This window comes from Ambystoma mexicanum, chromosome 7p, assembly GCF_040938575.1.
Source record: "Ambystoma mexicanum isolate Mex_15411 chromosome 7p, UKY_AmexF1_1, whole genome shotgun sequence".
NCBI classification, from domain to species: domain Eukaryota; kingdom Metazoa; phylum Chordata; class Amphibia; order Caudata; family Ambystomatidae; genus Ambystoma; species Ambystoma mexicanum.
Genome location: NC_090939.1, coordinates 385776225 through 385794782, shown reverse-complemented (window position 1 = coordinate 385794782; position 18558 = coordinate 385776225). Strand labels below are relative to the sequence as shown.

The window sequence follows — 18558 nt, the reverse complement described above, 5'->3', positions numbered from 1 at the left end:
TGTCTCAAAGTTTGCACTTTCAGAGTAAAGGGTTGTTGGCACCTTTTTAGTGATTGGCTCTGTGGACATTCACTTGCTTGCTGGGTTATACACTGGCATCTACTTAGCTCAAGCTATGGATGCTTCCATATAGTTTGTTACTCCATACAATACTGCCCCCAGCAAAAGCCTGTGGATGCCCACTGCAGAAGACTGAACTTCATCTTCATGATTACAGCAAAGGCCCTTTAAAGAAGAGGCAAATGAGACATGATGCACTGTGCCAGTGTAGTGGGAGGCAGCAATATCGCATCCAAAGGCAAGACACCCGACACTGCAGCTGCAAGGCCGGGACGGGGGCGATCCGAGCCAGCTGTAGCCCAGACACCTGCATCCAAGATGGTGCTGATCACACATCTGGAGGCGCATAGTATCAAGGACTGGGCAGGCACTGCAGCAGCACTACACCAAGGGTAAACATCTCGGGCAGGTTGGTGATGGAGTGCGGGAAGCTGTTACAGCACGGGTGGTCGCGCATCGCCCTTATCATCCAGTGCGGGAGCGGCAAAGAAGCACACTAGTGCTGACTCTAGCCCTGTGCCATGTGGCGCACAGGTGTGGTGACAGCCCTGAGAGGTGCAAGAGAACTTTACCATTAGCAATCCTCCCCCAGAGCAAGCAAAAGCTAGCCTGCTGATCAAATCAAGGTGTGGTGCTGGGGCTCTTCCGGCTGCCCTGCACATAGCCGATCTACGGACTGATGGAGAGCACAATCTGAAGTAATAGACACTGGAACAGTATGCAATAGACCCAGCCGGGAGAGTATTATTGGTGAGGCATTAGGTGTGGGCAGGGTGGATGGGCTGGTTGGGGAGGCATTACCTCCCCCTGGACAAGACAAAACAGAGTCTGCCCTCAAGAGCAGCCCTGCCCCACAACTTCTGCTGGGGGGGAGTAGGGCGACAGCATCACTGACAACATTGGTGGATATGGCAGAATCTGGTGACACTACGATGGAGCCCTCTTTTTTTTAAAAAAAAAATCATTGCTGTATTTTAAGAATAATCATTTGGAAGTCTGCACACAAATAGGAAACGTGATTGCCAGAGTGGACAGCACCCAGAACAGACTGGCTGAACTGGGGACCAGAACGTGTGAAGTGGAAAGGAGTGTTTTGGTGGCTGAAGATACTTGTTGGGAATGAAAAGGCCTCCACTAATGCAACCAAGGAAATTCAAGCATTGCAGGTGAAGTCGAGGACCTGGAAGGATGGTCTCACAGAAATAAGACCTGAACAGTGTGTCTGAGGAAGGGGCTGAAACAGGGAAGACTGCTAAATATATGGAGAACTTTCTCATCAAAATCATTCCGCCCCCCCCCCACGGTATAGGATTGATTTGTCAGCAAGCATGCGCATAGATCTTTGGGACCTCGACCTGTTTTGGGGGCCCCACTGCAACCACTCATTGTGCCGCTACTGAATTATAGAGCCTGTGATGAAATAGTTCAAGCCAGCAGGGTGGCTGGTGAGATCCGGTACGAAAACACCAATATAAAGATATTCCCAGACCTGAGCCCGGGGGTCCAGAGAGCACGCAAAAATGTTGTGCGCCGAAGAGGGAATTGCGACAAAGGAAGGTTCAATACTCAATGCTATGCCCTTCCGAGCTTCGTATCGGACCCGGAGGAAAAACGCACTACTTCACTGACCCAGCAGCTGCCATGCAGTACATCTAGAGCCTCCCACACAATGAGAAAACACAAGAGGCGCAGGTGGTATCTTGAGATCAGATGTGGCAACTTGGGGATGTACCACACGCTGGGGATGGAACATTGTGTCAGTGGCTGGCATGGATTTCACATTAACACCTTCCATGACAGTCCGCCCATAAGGTGAGCCGCCTCACTGGCCCACATCTGTGGCAATAGATGTTTTCACAATTATATTGTATGAGGGATTGGGCGTTGCACTAAAAGTTGGGGAATGTCGGGGTGGGAGGTGGGATGACCTTGTTGTCATACATTAGCAGTAGGCTACATGAAGGCAGAAATATGAAGCAGTGGTATGTGGCATACAAGATCTCAGGGGAAAGCTGTGTTGGTGCATGGCTACATATGAAACATTGGGGAGATGGCAGGCTTAGGAAATGTGAAATTGACCATTTTGACATGGAATGTGCGGTGGCTTAACTACTACAGAAAAGTATGCAAGATATTGACGTATGCAAATGGCCCCAGAGTGAACATTTTGGGGTTGCATGAAACAGCTTTTTCTGGGGAGTATGCATTGATCAGGGCCAAACACTGGAATGGGATCCACTAACACTTGCCTTACTCAACTATGCCATATGGGTAACTACACTGGTACATGGGTTGGTGGTTTTCTAGCTGGTGGAAATCAGTAGGGATCCGTAGGGAAGATACCTTGTTGTCAGAGGCAACATACAAGGAGAAAAGGTACTAATACATATGCACCGATCCCTCCTACTTTGAGTCCCTGAGGTGTACTAGCTGAAAGTCTGGATGACCGGGTGATTTGGCTAGGGGACTTCAGTATGGCCCGTGAAGCACTAAATAAGCATGAAAGCTCACCCACTCTGATGGCATGGTCAGGCAGTTAGAGTGTTATGGCCTTCTAGATGTCTGTAGATGCCACAACGTATTAGTCTGGGAATATACGCACCGTTCTGGGGTGCACAATTCGTCAGTTTGTATTGACTACTTATTTTATCAAAAAAGCGCCAGGAGAAATACTGGGGAATCTAAACTCCTGCCCTGCACTTACTCCGATTACTTCCCACTTATTGTGACAACAATTTCCCACAGCATGTAAGCATTACGGCCAATGAAAATTATACGTGTGGGTGCTGGCAGTGTATGTGCAACTGATTTCCACTGCAATTACTGAATATTTGATTTTACCACTGCGTTTGTCACTTCCACTATACCTCTTTGGGAAACCTTCAAACTCTATATACAGGGAATATGTATTTCCAGTATCACAGGGCAAGACTCGCTAGTCTCGGAACAGAAATACATGTCCTTCAACAACAATATAGCCTCAACGAAACAGACCTACTTGCACACATACAGAATGGAGCGGAATAGTTCAAAGAACTGCGGACATGAAGTTAAGCATATGTAAAGGTCAATCGGGGCCAGGAGATACGGGGAGAGACAGACCCGTCACATCTCTTGCATGGCTGGTTGACTGGGAACATGGGGTTTGAGGGGGCAATACAGCCATGCGGGAGATGTAGATGCTGCAGGAGTCCGAGTCATGGACGCCACCAGGATAAACACTGTATTTGCGAGATTTCTATGCAGATTTATACAACTCCAAGATGGCACGATTGGTAGCCGCTACTACCCAATACCTAGACTAGATTGATATGCCGTGCACACCCCTGCACCGATCGAAGCACTTGAAAAGCCCATTTGGCTAAGGTTAAGAAAGCCATAGGAGGATCTGGCTGGGGGAAAATCCCCAGGTCCTTATGGCAGCCTCACAGCTGAATTTTGCAAAGCTAACATTGATCTCCTCAGCCAACCACTGCTAGACATATATGCAGAAGCATTAGTTTCAGGCACGCTAGCATCTTCCGTCTTGATTCTACAATCAGCAACTTGTATGCATTTACTGTATTTGACATGTATCCAATATCTGTAATATGTATATATATTCGTTTGCTTCATGTAACCATTATCTTCACCTAAGCACCCAGATACCCCTGGGTCAGGCGCGCTATATAAATAAAATAAACAAACAAAACAAACAAACATGGCGCCCATTATACGGCTGCCGAAACAAGTCAAGTAGAAATACAGGTCTTAACATCGACTTTCGTTGCTGAACCTACAGAATAAAATCCTTGAAACCTATTGCGAATCGCATCCTCCCATATATCTCTGGCCTTGTGCACCCTGACCAATCTGGATTTGTACATGGCTCGTCGACACGACTTAACCTTAGAAGGATGTTTTCCACTATGGCAAACATAGAGCCTAGATCAGATGCCATAGCCGCATTTTCAGATGCTGAATTCTATGCAATGGGAATATCTATGGGCAGGGCTTCAGAAAATGGCTTTCGGACCGTGTTTATAGACCAATGGATACAGCTACTGCCCTCCAAACCTCTGGCATTAAACTCAGCGATATCCAACCCTTTGGAATTATAGAGCGGAACCAGACGGGGATGTCCCCAGTCACTGTTATGTTTTGCCATAGTGATAGAAACCCTTGTGAGCATACTTGGGCAAAGTCACCTATAACGAATAATTTGGGTCTGTGGCCGAGCGCTGCTAGTCTCTCTCTATGCGTATGACTTGGTATTATACAGTGATGAGGCTGGGGACAACCCTCCCTGCTGATGGTGGAGATTTCTGAATTTGGCTCATATGCTGGGCTAAAAGTCAATTGGACCAAATCTGAAATGCCACTCACATGGGCACCCAGGCCTAGACCTGATTTCGAGAGATTTAATTGCAAGCCATCAGGGGCTTTTTATTTGATTTAATTGATTTAGAAAAAAAAATCCTTTTCATTTCTGCATTTCGTTTGTCATCATAGGTCAGTTGGCGTCATATTGAAAGATCCTCAATCCTCCTTTCTTTTTCCCAGCGCCTTGGTTCCAATTAGGTCTCTCTTTAGTTGTCCCTTTCATGTGGGAGAATCTTATTTAGGAACGATACTGTAAAGACTGGAGGGGGGTGTCTGTACTCCTGCTCTCTATATGGCAGAGGAGAGGCACGGAGGACCCCAGCCAAGATTCTCTATAGGGTAGCGCAGCTCGAGCAATCAAGGCCTAGCTTCTCAAGAGGTGATGCAGGATGGTTCTTAAGTACAGTGTAGTCCCTAAGCCCCCATAAAGGAATGTCCACACACTGTTAGTTAAAACAAAGTATTTATATAATTTAGGTTGAAGGTTATATACACAATCACACTAACTCAGTAAATCTACAATGGCAAATATATACAGTTCTAATTGGTACCACAATTATCAGATTTCATTAAAGTGCATCAACTGTACTCTGGTCAAATGTCACACAAATCACTTAATAAAGGTAACCAACAATAGACATAGGAGGAAAGCAGTTGCTTAGACCAATTGGCAGAATACTGGCCCCGTTACCTAGACACATTTCTGTGCGAGATCCCCCCGCCCCCACCTGGGCAACCTGTAAAATAAAGATAGACTACAAGCCCAGTCCATATATTGTTCAATAAGTCTTATTTCCTTCTATAATGTTTCTACCACCCTCTGGAATAGCAGAGTTTGACGACGAGTCGTCGATGGATCCTTCTTGAGCGGCTCCCTTTAAAGCAGGAGCCACGGATCGTCGAGGCGGCAGCTTCGGTCCCAGCGGTGCTCGTCGACGATGGAGCAAAGACGTCCTGCAAGGAAGAGGTGTGCGGGGCACCTCGATGTCTCTAGTTCAGGACCGCAAAGAGTTTGTGAAGGACTGTGGCCCGGCAAGGGTGTTGAGTAGTCTGGTGTCTCTACGGTCTTTGGGTGGCGGGAAACCCACCGGCGGATGCTCCTCGGCGCGTCGATGGCCTGGCCTTCTCCAGCGGGATAAGGCGGGCGGCGGTGCTGAAAAGCGCATCAGTGAATCAAAAGTCTTAGGCAAAGGAGCGTTGCGGTTCCGGTCGTCGGTCGCACGGCGTCAAGCGGTTTGCTCTTCTGGGCAACACAGCTTTGACGGGCCTCCAGCGGTTATAGCAAACCTGCAAACTCTGGTCGATGACGGTGGACGGAATGTCCGGTGCTTCTCTTCGTTCTCCTCGCAGTTCCCATCTCTGGTCGGCAGCCTGTCGAGGGTCTGACTTCCAGGGAGCTTCGGCAAAGGTTAGCGGTGCTCGATGGTCCCTCGGAGCACGGGAAGAGGTCGCCTAACCAGGTCCTCTCTTGGATCAGTCTCGACGGCTCTGTGGCTTTCGGATTTTGGCAAAGGGAGACAGAAGTCAACCTTCTTCTTCAGGCTCGGCTTCGAGATTCAGCTTCAGTTTCAATGTTAGTTTCAACTCCAGCTTCTGAACAAATTCTAGCAGTGAGTGGCCCCAGATATACTAGTTGATCTGCATTCATTCTGCTGGGTCACACTCAGGCAACCAATCCCTCAGAAGAGCAGTCAGCCAATCAGGCATACAGTGCATTCAGGCCATTCGCCTCCCTCTCAGACACTCACAACAAGGAATGTTTATTGGGACAAGTGCCCAGCCATTCAACACTACACACTGCATTCATACCAGTTTCAGGCAGGGCTGTCTCAGTCATTGTATTGCATACTAGAAACCAGACATCCACAACAAGTGGATTTTGGTCACATTCAATTCACAGAGGTCCCACCCACAGGGTGTACCCACAACATACAGTCACTGGGAAGGCTCCAGCCAGTCTGGCCTGGACTTCGCAACACCATATATGGAACTTCCACCCAACAGCCAGTCAGGGGGAAGGGACAGAGTCAGGGCTTCCCAGGACTTTGGGAAAACAAGGTAACATGCAATAGAAAGCAAGAGGCTACAGGGGCCATCTTGTTTCCTATCAGGAATCAACTGATTCCAATGGCAGGGCCTGGGTATCCCAAAATGGAGGATACTCAGAGCACCTGTCAAACTCAGCATGGAGCTGCCACCAGCCCATACCCTGCTCTGTGGGCCACACACAGGTGCTCGAAAACATATACTAGGGGCACAGGGTTGTACCCCCAACCATGGGTGCCATAAGGGTATCCCATGGGTCTGTACACAAAACCAAAAGCAGGAAGAGCTGCACTGCCAGGAGTTCCACATGGAGTCATGGGAAGAACACAGTACAAAACACAAATGAAAAAGGACTACCGGACAAGGACAGGCAGGCCCTGTCCCTCCAATGCATTTCCAGCATCACAGATACAACGGCAATCGCCATTGATTTCTTTTCTCCGTTCAGCAGAGCTGTCCACCATTCCTCTCTGGTACACGACTGACACTTTAAAAAGTGATGTTCCAGAAAGAGTTCTCTAGACTTAGCCACACCTGGCAATCCAATAATAGGTGTTCAAGTTTTCAACTGTGTTAGGTTCCTAAGAGAATCGACACTCGTTCATTCATAGAGGATTACTATGTATGTATTCATTTACTATTGTGTATTCGGGATCTTGAATGCCAAATGAACAATAATTGATTTAATTTGGCTCACCCAGTAATTCTAAAATTATCACAAGCGCACATTACAATGACGCACTCTAATGACGCTTGTCTGAATCTGTAGAAATTGCCCAATCCAAGATGGCCGCTACGTGATGACATCATCGCGACGTCACTATTATCAAACCAAGATTTCTAGCTAGCTAATAGATGTTTCTAGACTAATCTTCTGTTTACAACCCGTGAAATAACAATAGTTACAATCACATTGGGGCCAACTTCCTCTATCCTGAAAAATGAACAGCATTAACCCTTAGTGACAATCTGTTCCAGTAAGTTGATTACTTATCATTTCACTCTATGAATCATCAATGCTAATTTAGTCAATACCTTCCTTAGAGCTATTAAAAATTAGCCCTATTATATTTTTGTCTGTTATTAGAGTTTAGGTATTATAATTTACCATCCTCCTGAGGAACCGCTGGAATCTCCAGCGAGATAAAACACATGTTGAGGACTTTGAGGACTTTCTTAAGCTAAAGGATAGCACTATTTGTCAAAATATTTGAGAACACTGCTATGTCTTGTGAATCCACATTTGAGAAAATTCTTAACCTCTATGCAACACAGTAGAGTGTTTAGAATCAAGAACTTCACTGGATAGCACCATACAAGGATCCCCATTTCTTGAAAACACAACCAAGAAAAAATTGAACAGTGCTGGTATAAAATACTTTTTCCTTTATGCAACATAATGGAGGACAATGAAATGAACTTAATCCACCAACAGCAACCTCTATGAAATATAATAGAGGGCAACCAATCAAGAACTGCATCAGTTGCTAACATCTATGCACTTCAAATTGATAAATGCATATTCACCTCAATGAACCATAATAGAGGCTGAAAATGTCTATACATTTAATTTAAGTGAACAGCATAGAAGAAATCTCACGTATAAATACAATTATTTTTTGTTTTTTCAAATAAATATGCTACTGGCGCAATTTCCTTGATCTCTGTTTTTTCATAGTTTTTTTGAACTTTTTGATACTGGTCAGCCTCAGTATTAGGAGATCAGAGTGCGGCCTTTTCAACTTTTAACTTTATTCAAACAAGTACAGAATCGCTCTAAATTGCTTAAAGGCTGATATCAGCATAATTCACAGAATCAACGCTCACTTTGTCCTGTTTTTCCTCTTTCTGCCAGGCTCTTGTTAGTAGGAAGTAGGTTTAATCTAGTCCTTAAGAAAGTTTCCTGATAGGATCGGTTTGGAAACTTTACTTGGTAGGTTGCAGGTTGGTTTCATTTTTTACAGACCCATGGAAGGTTTGCCGTTAGTTGGTAAGATGATGCAGCTTCTTGTGTGCCGATCCAGTCGTGATCACCCAATTTCCTTTTTACTCTTGTAGGGTTTGAGCATAGTTCCTCTTCTGAGCAGCCAATTTCCACATGTTTCGCTCTGTTTTTCTCCAACCAACAATTCAGGAGTTTACTGTTGCCCCCTTTAAACCCCTTGTTTATGATCTCAAAAATTCTTGGGCGTTTTGGAGACACAATTTTCCTAAACAGAGCTAGTCTATTCCAGTCAATCACGGCTTGCAAAGATAGCAAACACAGTTCTCTACGTACTATGTCAATAGGTGTCTAGTTTGGCAGGCCCAACACTCTCCTCCAGAATAAGCCCTCTATTTCTGCCAGAGTGTTGATGGTATTTCTGGTAAGGCCTCTGCTCTATATGTCATGGCTGGTACCACTTTCCCCTTATAGAAGTTCAGGGCTGGTAGTATAGAAAAACAGCCGTATTTTTTTATCCATGACACTCGCCTGGATCGCCAAAGCCTTTGTTTCTTCTCGTAGAGAGACCTGCGCTGCCACCTCCACTTTGCTATTGCTCAGTGTCACACCTAGATATTTAAATGTTACTTACTCGATCTTTGAAGCGTCCAGATACCATCCTAGTTTTTCTTTACACTTTGTCCCTTTTTCGAAGCATAAGATTTTCGTTTTCTCCTTATTCATTTCCAAGTTGTTTTTCTGGATATATCTCACGAGAGCTTCGAGTTGACGCTGGAGACCAACCACAGTTTGATCTATGAGGATTAGATTGTCTGCATACAGGAGATGTCAGCCGACTCCTCCTATGCTTGGTGGGAAAGATCTTACGGAAGACTCATCTTCTTTTAAGTCTGTAAGGTAGTAGTTAAATAGGGCAGGCACAAGAGGACATCCTTGTTTGACACTGCTAGCTGTTAATGTTTGAGATGACAAGGTGCCTGTCCTGTTTAATCGTACTCGATTGGATGTACCAGAGTGGAGGGCAATTCTAGGATCAAAGATTGGCCTTGGGCAGTCTTGATGAAGTAACTTTGCCCATAATCTTTCAGTCACTCTGGTCAAATGCATGAACAAGGTCTACAAAGGCCATAAACGTTCTTGGTTTGCCTTCAGCAACTTTCCCGTTTAGGATACTGAGGAGAAAGATATTCGCTGTTGTTCCGATCTCCTTTATGAACCCTGTTTGAAAGGGGCTGTTATAATCCTCTTTGTGTCCACTCGTGAAATCTCTGCAGCAATAGAGAACCCGAGAAACCTTCCCGATCACATAAAGCAATGTGATGGGTCTCTAATTTCTCGGGTTTTCCTTTTTACCCTTCTTAAAGATGGTATTACCTGGCTTTTGCTGATGTTTTTAATCACTTCATGTATAAAGAGCGCCCATTCCTCCTGGTTTTCCTTGAGGATTGCATTGGTTAGCCCATCAGGGCCCGGGGCTCTCGATGTACTAAGACTCATTAATTTTCGTCGAATATCGTCAATCTCGTGTGGCATTTCCCATGGAATATTAGTAGACCCCACCGACTGAATTGATAAAGAAGTGGTGTTTTGATAGAGAGATGAAAAATGCTCTATCCAAGTCTTTTATTAGACGTTATTTTGTTGGGCATCGATCTTAGTAGATCCTGAATTCTTTATTTTTTTTGACCGGAGTCCAAAAGTCTTTAGATTTCTTTCCTGCAAGTGATCTCAGCATATTGTCAGAATCGTTTTGATATAAATCCAGTCGATAACCGGTAAGCCAGTTCTATATTTCTTTGCTGCAATCTTTGCTTTTTCTATATCCTCGTAAGACTTTGATTTTGTGGCACGTCGTTTGAGTCTTCTCATTTCTCTTCTCTTTTCCACCACCAACACATCAAATGTATGAATTTTCTTTTTCTGGTCCGTAGTCGTTCCTTTTTTTGTGTTCGATAACATTGCAAGAGAGGCCTATAGTCAACTAGCCAGAGCTTTGCTGTCTTGCTGCTAGTTTCTAAAGCATTATCATACGTTTGCGTATGTTTTTTTACAGTGGATTTACTTAGTCTCAGTCGAGTACCCCCATGACATTCTTCAATGGTTAGTGTCATTTGATGTTTTGTTTCCACTATTGCCACTGGCCAGGTAGTACATAAGTGGTATCCACTTGGACACAGACCTGGAGTTGCTCTTCGGCCTGGACTCTGACCCTAGCTAGCGTAGAGACTACAGAACTGGAAAGCCCTTCCTGTATCCATGGCTGGCAGAATTTCCATAATACGAATGCTGCTACTACCCAAGTTTAAATACCTCTTTCAAGTGATAAACACACAGCTCTCCCTCGACTTGTTTCAGACGGTAAACCGGTTGTTGGGTGACTAGTCTGGGGATGTAAATGGTCAAGAGTTAAATGAGCTACGTTACTGAAACCATACCACTAGGGTGGGCTAGCAATTCATAATCTTTTTGATTTATATCTGGTGGCGCAAGCACAGTTCGCTGCACACTGATATCGCAGGGGACTAGACCACCGACATGTATACCTTGAGCATGGTGGTAACCCGCTGGGTTTTTTCAAAGAAATTGTGACAACCCGAATGAGCTGCACTATAAAGGGATCAAATCCTACTGAATGTACGCTCTCGGCAAAAATTCGACAACTTCTGAGAGACTTATAGCTCTTCTCACAAGACCTAGACATTTGGCATACAAAGGGATTTGACTTCTCCTTTGATGAGGACATGCATGGGTTATAGTGAGGTCATGGGATTATTAAATGTGAACACATGATCCAAAATGGCAAATTTACTTGACAGGTGCCATTAGTTTGGTTCCCGGGATCAGTCAGGCCAACATAGATACTGCAATACTATCGCATGAGAGCAACCATGCAGAAAAAATTGACATCTTTCTCGGTCCAGCCCCTACCCACTGGTACGCTGGACATATTGGCATCACACAATTTCACTAGCGGAATCTTGTATAGGATATATGGTAGACGGCAAGAGACCAGCTGTGCATTGAGGACACCACTTCTCAAATGGCAGGCACATATCCCTGACGAGATTATGGTCCAACAATGGGCACATGGTTGCTCCCTCATGAGCAACTTATCACTCAGCCCTAGACTATGCCTAATACACTACCACTTTATACAACACGCTTGCTACACACCTCAGTGATTGCATACAATCGATGCCTTGCACACAGAGGAATGTCCAGAGGAATGTCTAAAGAAGTTTAAAAACTGAGTTGCGAACCTTTATCGTATGGTTTGGACTTGCCCTGAGGTACAGAAGTACTGAGGAGAGAACAAACTTGCTGGGGCACATGATTGGCAACCAAGTACCTCGCTCTGCCATGGGATGCCTGCTGGGTATATTTTCTGAGCAGGTGTGCAACTCGAAATTTGAGCATGGCACTGCTGCTGGCTAAGCGTATGATGGTGATGTGATGTGCTGGATGTCTAATAGTTAGAATGGTTGTCCAATATGATTTGGGCTACCGAGCTGGAATCGGATATATGTAATATTGCGAAGCCCAAAACTAGACCCAACGATATTTGGCAAGATCAAGTGTTCTCTACAATCTGAACAGCAGGATCAAGAATCAGCTACAGATTCTCCTGTCTTTCCAAGCTCCTTCAGAGGATCAGGACTAGGATGGTACTAGTAGAGTGTATGAACTGGATATAAATAGGCTTGCCTCCCTCATCAGTGGTGCAATGCTGGACTCTTGAGGTCTATCTTGTAGAATCTATGCACCAACATGGCTATTGTATGTTCTATATCTAACGGTATATGTCACCTTTGTTTTTCTTGCATTTTTTTAAAAGGCATTAAAGCATTTTCCTTTTTTTTTTTTAATTATATTTTTAAGAGGCAACTGAGAGCAGTACTAATCTGCCAAAAAGAAAACACTATCAAAGAAGAAAAAAGACAAACACTTAAGTGAAGTCAGTGTTGATCTAGCAATTGTAGACATCCCAAGGCTATTTGCTGATGAAGGGCAACTACCACCTGCTTCTCCCACCAACACGCACCTATCTGATACTATTGTTGTAGAATCATATACCTCTAACACTGCTGTCCTAACAGTGCAAAATAGTGTTGTGACGGTCACTGCCGCTAATAATCACTTAAAGATGGGGAAAATAGATTTATTGTTTGGTGTAGCCATTATATTAACTCCTTGCTCTCTGAAAGTCTCCCTACCACGGTTGATAGACTTGTGAAGGAGGACCAATTGGATGTCCAATTTATTCTCCTTTCGGACACATCTAACGACCAATGTGGTGAGCAAGTGCTCAAATGCTAGAAACATTGCAGTTGAGGTCATACTAGTGTTGCTAAGGTCGCTCTGTATGGACTCATGCAAGTTATTTAATTTATTGTGTAATAAGTCCGCCTCTTTTGTCGGTAGCACATTAACACTTACATCAAGAGTTTTAAGCCCTTCACTACAAACAACCTCACCCATGCCAAACTGAGTTTTATCGTAGTAAGGCATTGACTAGTATGCAGATTTTTGCACATCATCATCATTGTTTGCAAATTCAGTAACCCCATCACATCAACAACCATAGTCCAAGGCCCCTACACTGCTTTCTTGCTCCATTTCTGGAACTGGCCGCTTCACTTAAAATCCGGTTTTCCAACCTAGTTTTGTTGGGAGATTATAACATCAGATATAACACCTGATTAGTCCCAATGTTGATGCATTTCTGAGTCTTTTGATGACCTTGGTCTCCAGCAGACGCCACCAATAGATTGGGTGGTATTCTTGATCTTATTATTGCTGCAGACTCTCTTCCATTGCTGTGAGACCAGTTAGGCCAGTATTGTGGTCCGATCACTATCTTGTCTCTTTCAAAATGTTCTATCCAGGCCCAATTTCTAAATGCACTCCAGCCATTATTCTGAAACGCAATTGGCGGACTGCAAATTTGGCCCACATGGTGTTGTTTATTAACGATGCTTGTCAGAATACCTCCGCAATTGATCTATTTTCACTATCTGTAATCCTGCGTGAGGCTGTGGACCTGGTAGCCCCTTTAAAGGGGACCCAGTTGAGGAAACGCCCGTCCGCACCTTGGTTCTCTGGGGAGCTGAAGGTCAGGCAGGCTGAGCGTAAATGGCATTGGCCTACACTCACGAGGAGATGGCAGCGTACCAGCAACTTACCTGTGATTATCATGCAGCGATTCGGACCACCAAACAGGTCTATTTTACACATACAATTGAATCAGCATTCAATCGGTCAAGACCTGTATTCGGTCATTAAATCTTTTTCCTTGGCTACTCGCTTTACACATAGTGTCAAGCCTACCCAAAGTCTATTATTCCCTTTCAGAGTTTTTTCGAGACCAAGATTGTTGATATTCGCAATCTTATTAGAACTAATTTCCCTAGCATGGGATCTAGCGCAGTTGATGGTCCAACCACTAGACCCCAGTTGTGGTCACATTTCCCTGATTTTTCCCAGAAGAAATTTCTAGGGCAGTTGGCCATCTGAAATTGGCTTCCCCCGCCGATCCGATTCGCCTTACCATACTTAAGGACATCTTGCCGGACATTACCCCTTGGGTTACAATAGCTGTTAATTTCTCCAGTCATGAGGGCTCTATCCCCCAAGGAACTTAAACAGGCCACTGTCACCCCTCTTTTGAAAAAGCCCTCACTGGATGCAACTGTTCTGGCTAACTATCATCCTATTTCCCTTCTACCATTTATTATGAATTTATTAGAATCTCTAGTCTCTCCTCTTCGATCTTCATTTCTTGAGTCTTCTAGCTTTTTTAACCCCTTCCAGTCAGGTTTCTGGCCGGGTCGAGGGACCGAGAGTGTCCTGGTATGTGTGGTCGACAATCTCACCATGTTGGTTGATCTGGTTGGAGGAGGGAGCTCTGATGTTAGATCTTTCAGCAGCTTTCGATACTGTCGACCACTCCATCCTTTTGTCCCGCATGGTGTCTGCTGGTCTCTATGGCCCTGTCCTGGCCTAATTTTATTCTTTTCTTACAGATATGGCCCAATCTCTTTCGCTTCCTCCGTTTGACTCTTCCCCTCATGAAGTTTTCTGTTGTGTCCCTCAGGGATCCACCTTGTCCACGATGTTGTTTTACATCTACATTCAGCCATTGATTTCTCATCTGCTCCCACGGCTTCTGGTGCTATTCTTATGCCAACGACACCCAGATCCTAGTCTCTTTAGATCTTGAGCGGTCTAAGGTGTCGGTACGGTTGTGTGATTGTCTGGTGGCCGTGGGGGAGTGGATGGGTAGCAATTGGCTGAAGCTCAACGGGGACAAGACAGAGGTCCTGGTGGTAGGGTCTTCAACAGATACTACACTTTGGTCTTCATATATATGGCCTACTGCTTTGGGTGTGGTTCCTGCTCCAGTGTCTCTGATGACAAATCTCAGTGTCTATCTGTCCGCCACACTTTCTATATCTGCTCAAGTGAGTGCTGTATGTAAAACTGGTCACTTCCTATTACGGGTACTTTGAGGGATTCTACCTTTTCTCTACGCTTGCTGGTTGTGGCTTTGGCTGTGTTCCGTCGGATTGACTACTTGAATGCCTTGTTTTTAGCTCAACCTTTGGGGTTGATATGTCAGCTGCAGCTTATTCAGAATCTTGCTTCTAGGGTGGCTACATCCACCCCCTACTGTGCCCACATCAGCCCAGTACTTGGCTCTTTACACTGGCTTTGCGTGACCAAAATGATTGACTTTAAGTCTCTTTACTTGGTACATAGATCTTTCTACGGTCAAGGAGTCGACTACCTTCGTTACAAATTCCTAACTTATGTCCTGGGCCGTGCTCTTCGGTCTAGAAATGCACTCCTAGTGACTATTTTTAAGTTTTGCTTCTCTAGGCTCGGTGGGCGAGCCTTTTCTAATGATGTCACCAAATTGGGGAATGAGTTACCCGTTACCCTTAGACGTGTTGAGGATCGCTTTCAATTCCGCCGTCTTCTGAAAACCCTGCTTTTTTAGACTGCTGTTATTCATTAGTGTTCTGTGTGCTTTCCTCACGCCATTATGCCCTTGGGTGACCGTGCGCATTATAAATGCTGATAACATAACAGAAATAAAGCTATCGTAAGCAATACAGAGGAGAGCATTAGAAGGGAATTGGAGCTCTCCAATTACAAACCGTACTACCCTCTGAACATCTTCCAGTGGCCAGCGTACAGGCACAGATATCTGAAGCTATTAAACTAGGAAAAAGAAATATTGTAGGTGGTTAAGAGAGCATGGGTGGCACTGTGAGAAAGAAACCTGGCAACAACTAGCTAGCCAATGCGTGAACTGGTAATAATGCAAGTATATGGTATGTGATCGGGGGGGCTACCAAAAATGGCGTGCCTATAAATCATGTTCCCGAAGAGGTCTGGCGCGCACACACATTGCGGCAACGTTTGGGTCCACCATACCAGTGGACTCTGAGCTGGTTCCTCCAAAAGCATTATGGGTGTGCAAAGTGAGAGTCACAGACCTAACTACTATTATTGAGAGGCTTTGTAATTGTTGTGCTGCTGGCCCTGACGGTACCTGTAATAACGTAATAAGATTTTCTCCCAAGATATGCAGAATCCCTGCATTTTTTGTATACCCATATAGGCAAGTGTGGACTTCTTCCTGCCTCTTGGACTGAGAGCCATATCTTTCCAGTCCACAAGAAGGGCTGCTGGACTAATCCAGCTCCTTATAGGATGCTGGCCATGTTAGAAATACCGGCTAAAATATTTGCTAAAGTCCTTTTGGTTGAACTAAATCAGTAAAACGCCAACACGACCCATAATCTGCTGCTACTAACATCAGCGGTTGAGTATGCGTGAATTAGAAGAGGTGTCAGTCTATGGTACATTTATCGATTTCAGCTGTGCGTTCGATACAGTAATGAGTAATAGGTAGTGGCCGAAACTTATTGGATGGAATATACTGTGTGGCCTCCTGAATATGCTCATACAACTCCATAGAGGAAGTATTATTACAGTGCACTTTGATGGCTAGGGAACATTGTCTGAATCTTTCCTACCAGTAGAGGCATTAAACAGGGGTGTATAGTCACTGCAACCTTATTTAATCTGTACTTTGCATATCTGGCTGAAGTGTTTGACAATCTAAATGTTCACCCAGTCAAAGTAGGTACACAGAAAATTAATTCGGTAGTAGAATGTGTCAAGTGCTATAAATATTTGGGTGTCATCGTGGATGACCGATGGCACTGCGAGGACACTAAGAAGAAATGTTTGACCATTATACAAGCCTTAAATTCTTTAATTGAGAGAAATGGAGGATGCTCTTTGAAGTCCATATTACTGCTCTACACTGCTAAAATTGAAAGTGTCCTAATGTATGGTGTAGAAGTATGTGGTCACAAGTTTACCAATGAGATGGCTACATTTGAGACTAAAATATTAAGGCTCTTGCTTCGTATGTCTAAGACGCAGGCAGTTGAGTTCTTAAGATTGGAATTTAATCTCTTAGGCACCCCAGTAGTTTTTATTCGAAAAGTGGTAATATGTTACGAAAAGGTGTTGCACCTTGAGAATGCAACTATTGTTGGTAACTATATTCAGGCCTATATGAGACTAGATTATTTTGAGCAAATGGGTAGTTTGGGGCTGAATTATAGTTTACATAACGTATGGTTTGTAGGGTTTGCTAAACTGGTAAATGTCTTGGCAATAAGATCATGCAAAGTTTGGCTAAAATCTAGGTTAAATTAATACAGTTATAAGATGAACATTGTGCGACTGTCCACAAATGTAAAAAGTGGTCCATTTATAGAACACAGAATGACACGCAGATCACTTCCTGAATGTGTCGGCATACCCTGAAAGTTGAATCATTAGACAGTATCTGCTGTTGAAGTTTAATATTAGCCAGGTCCTTGAAATTAAGGGCGCTAGGATTGGTTAGATCTGAGCGTATGTATCCCTATGTGGCGTTAATGTGATGGAGTCTGCGGAGCACGTATTGATACATGGTGATAGCCTAAACCCGATCAGATATAAATGTTAAATCATACAACAATGCCATTGATGAGGCTGATGTATGTAATATGTGGAAATTGTGGATGGAAGGCAACAATATTAATTTTATCTATTGTATGGTGAAATGCTATATCAAATGTATAGACATTTTAGATTAATTATTTTAGAATGCATTGATCGAATGTTTTTAAGGTCGATATTTTTATTCTTAATGATTTTAGTTTATTCATGTATTCCGAATTGATATATTGCTTTCATAACATCTATTTGACGTTTTTGTATTAAGTCCCAATGTGGAAAATGTTTATCTACTGGGTTGTATATACAAAGCCAGTTTGGCTATGCGTATATTAAATAAACACAAAGGCTGCCCACTTGCAACTTTAATCTGTCACATGGTGTGTGGTAAAGACCTTAAATATACAAGAAATAGCCAACTGCAGTGGTCCCCTATCAAGAAATAACCCCCCCCCCCCTCAACTCTCAAGGGAAAGGAACTTAACACATCTGAGAAAGGAGACAGCCAGATCCTGGAATCGTTCAACAGAAGCTGGACTGAAGTCATAAACATGCCACCCGAACTTCAAAGAACTTTGCACTATGGCAACCAGCATTCTCGGCAGTCATAAATGCCCCAGCCCTAAACTCAAAGAAACTTCCAGTATAGTACACCAGATATTTTGTTGCCATGCAGAGAAATTGGAGATGACAGTTAATATTGTGTACAGTGATAAAAAAAAAGCCTTTTGAATTTTGCTTTGGGAATTACATTTTCGCTCTGAACTATTGAACGGAAGGTCACATAGTTATTTCTTTAAAAAAAATGTTCAGGGTGGATCCGCTAGGGGGCGTGGCGCAAGATGGGCGCGGGCTAAAGGAGCTCCAGCAACACGGGGACGGCCGCGCTAAAATATGCAAGAAATAAATATGAGGCCGCAACAAAGGTCAGGGAAGCGAGGCGCTTTCGTCCAGGATCCAGAGGACACTAAGCGCAAGTAAATCTGACCACGGGAACCAGAGAAAATCCTAGGCAGCATCTCCAGCTCGCAGCATCTCCAGGCCGCAACACGGCCAAAAGCCTGCCAATTCTGCCGCATCCTGGGAAGGGAAGGCCACCTGCAACAGACTGCCTGCAAGGG

The 18558-nt window shown here is 44.3% G+C and overlaps 1 protein-coding gene across 2 annotated transcripts in view; it reads left to right on the top strand.

The window, feature by feature from the left end:
- RBM11 (RNA binding motif protein 11) overlaps positions 1-18558 on the top strand; it is a 332304-nt gene that overhangs the window by 207043 nt on the left and 106703 nt on the right. The gene's annotated exons all lie outside the window — the stretch shown is intronic.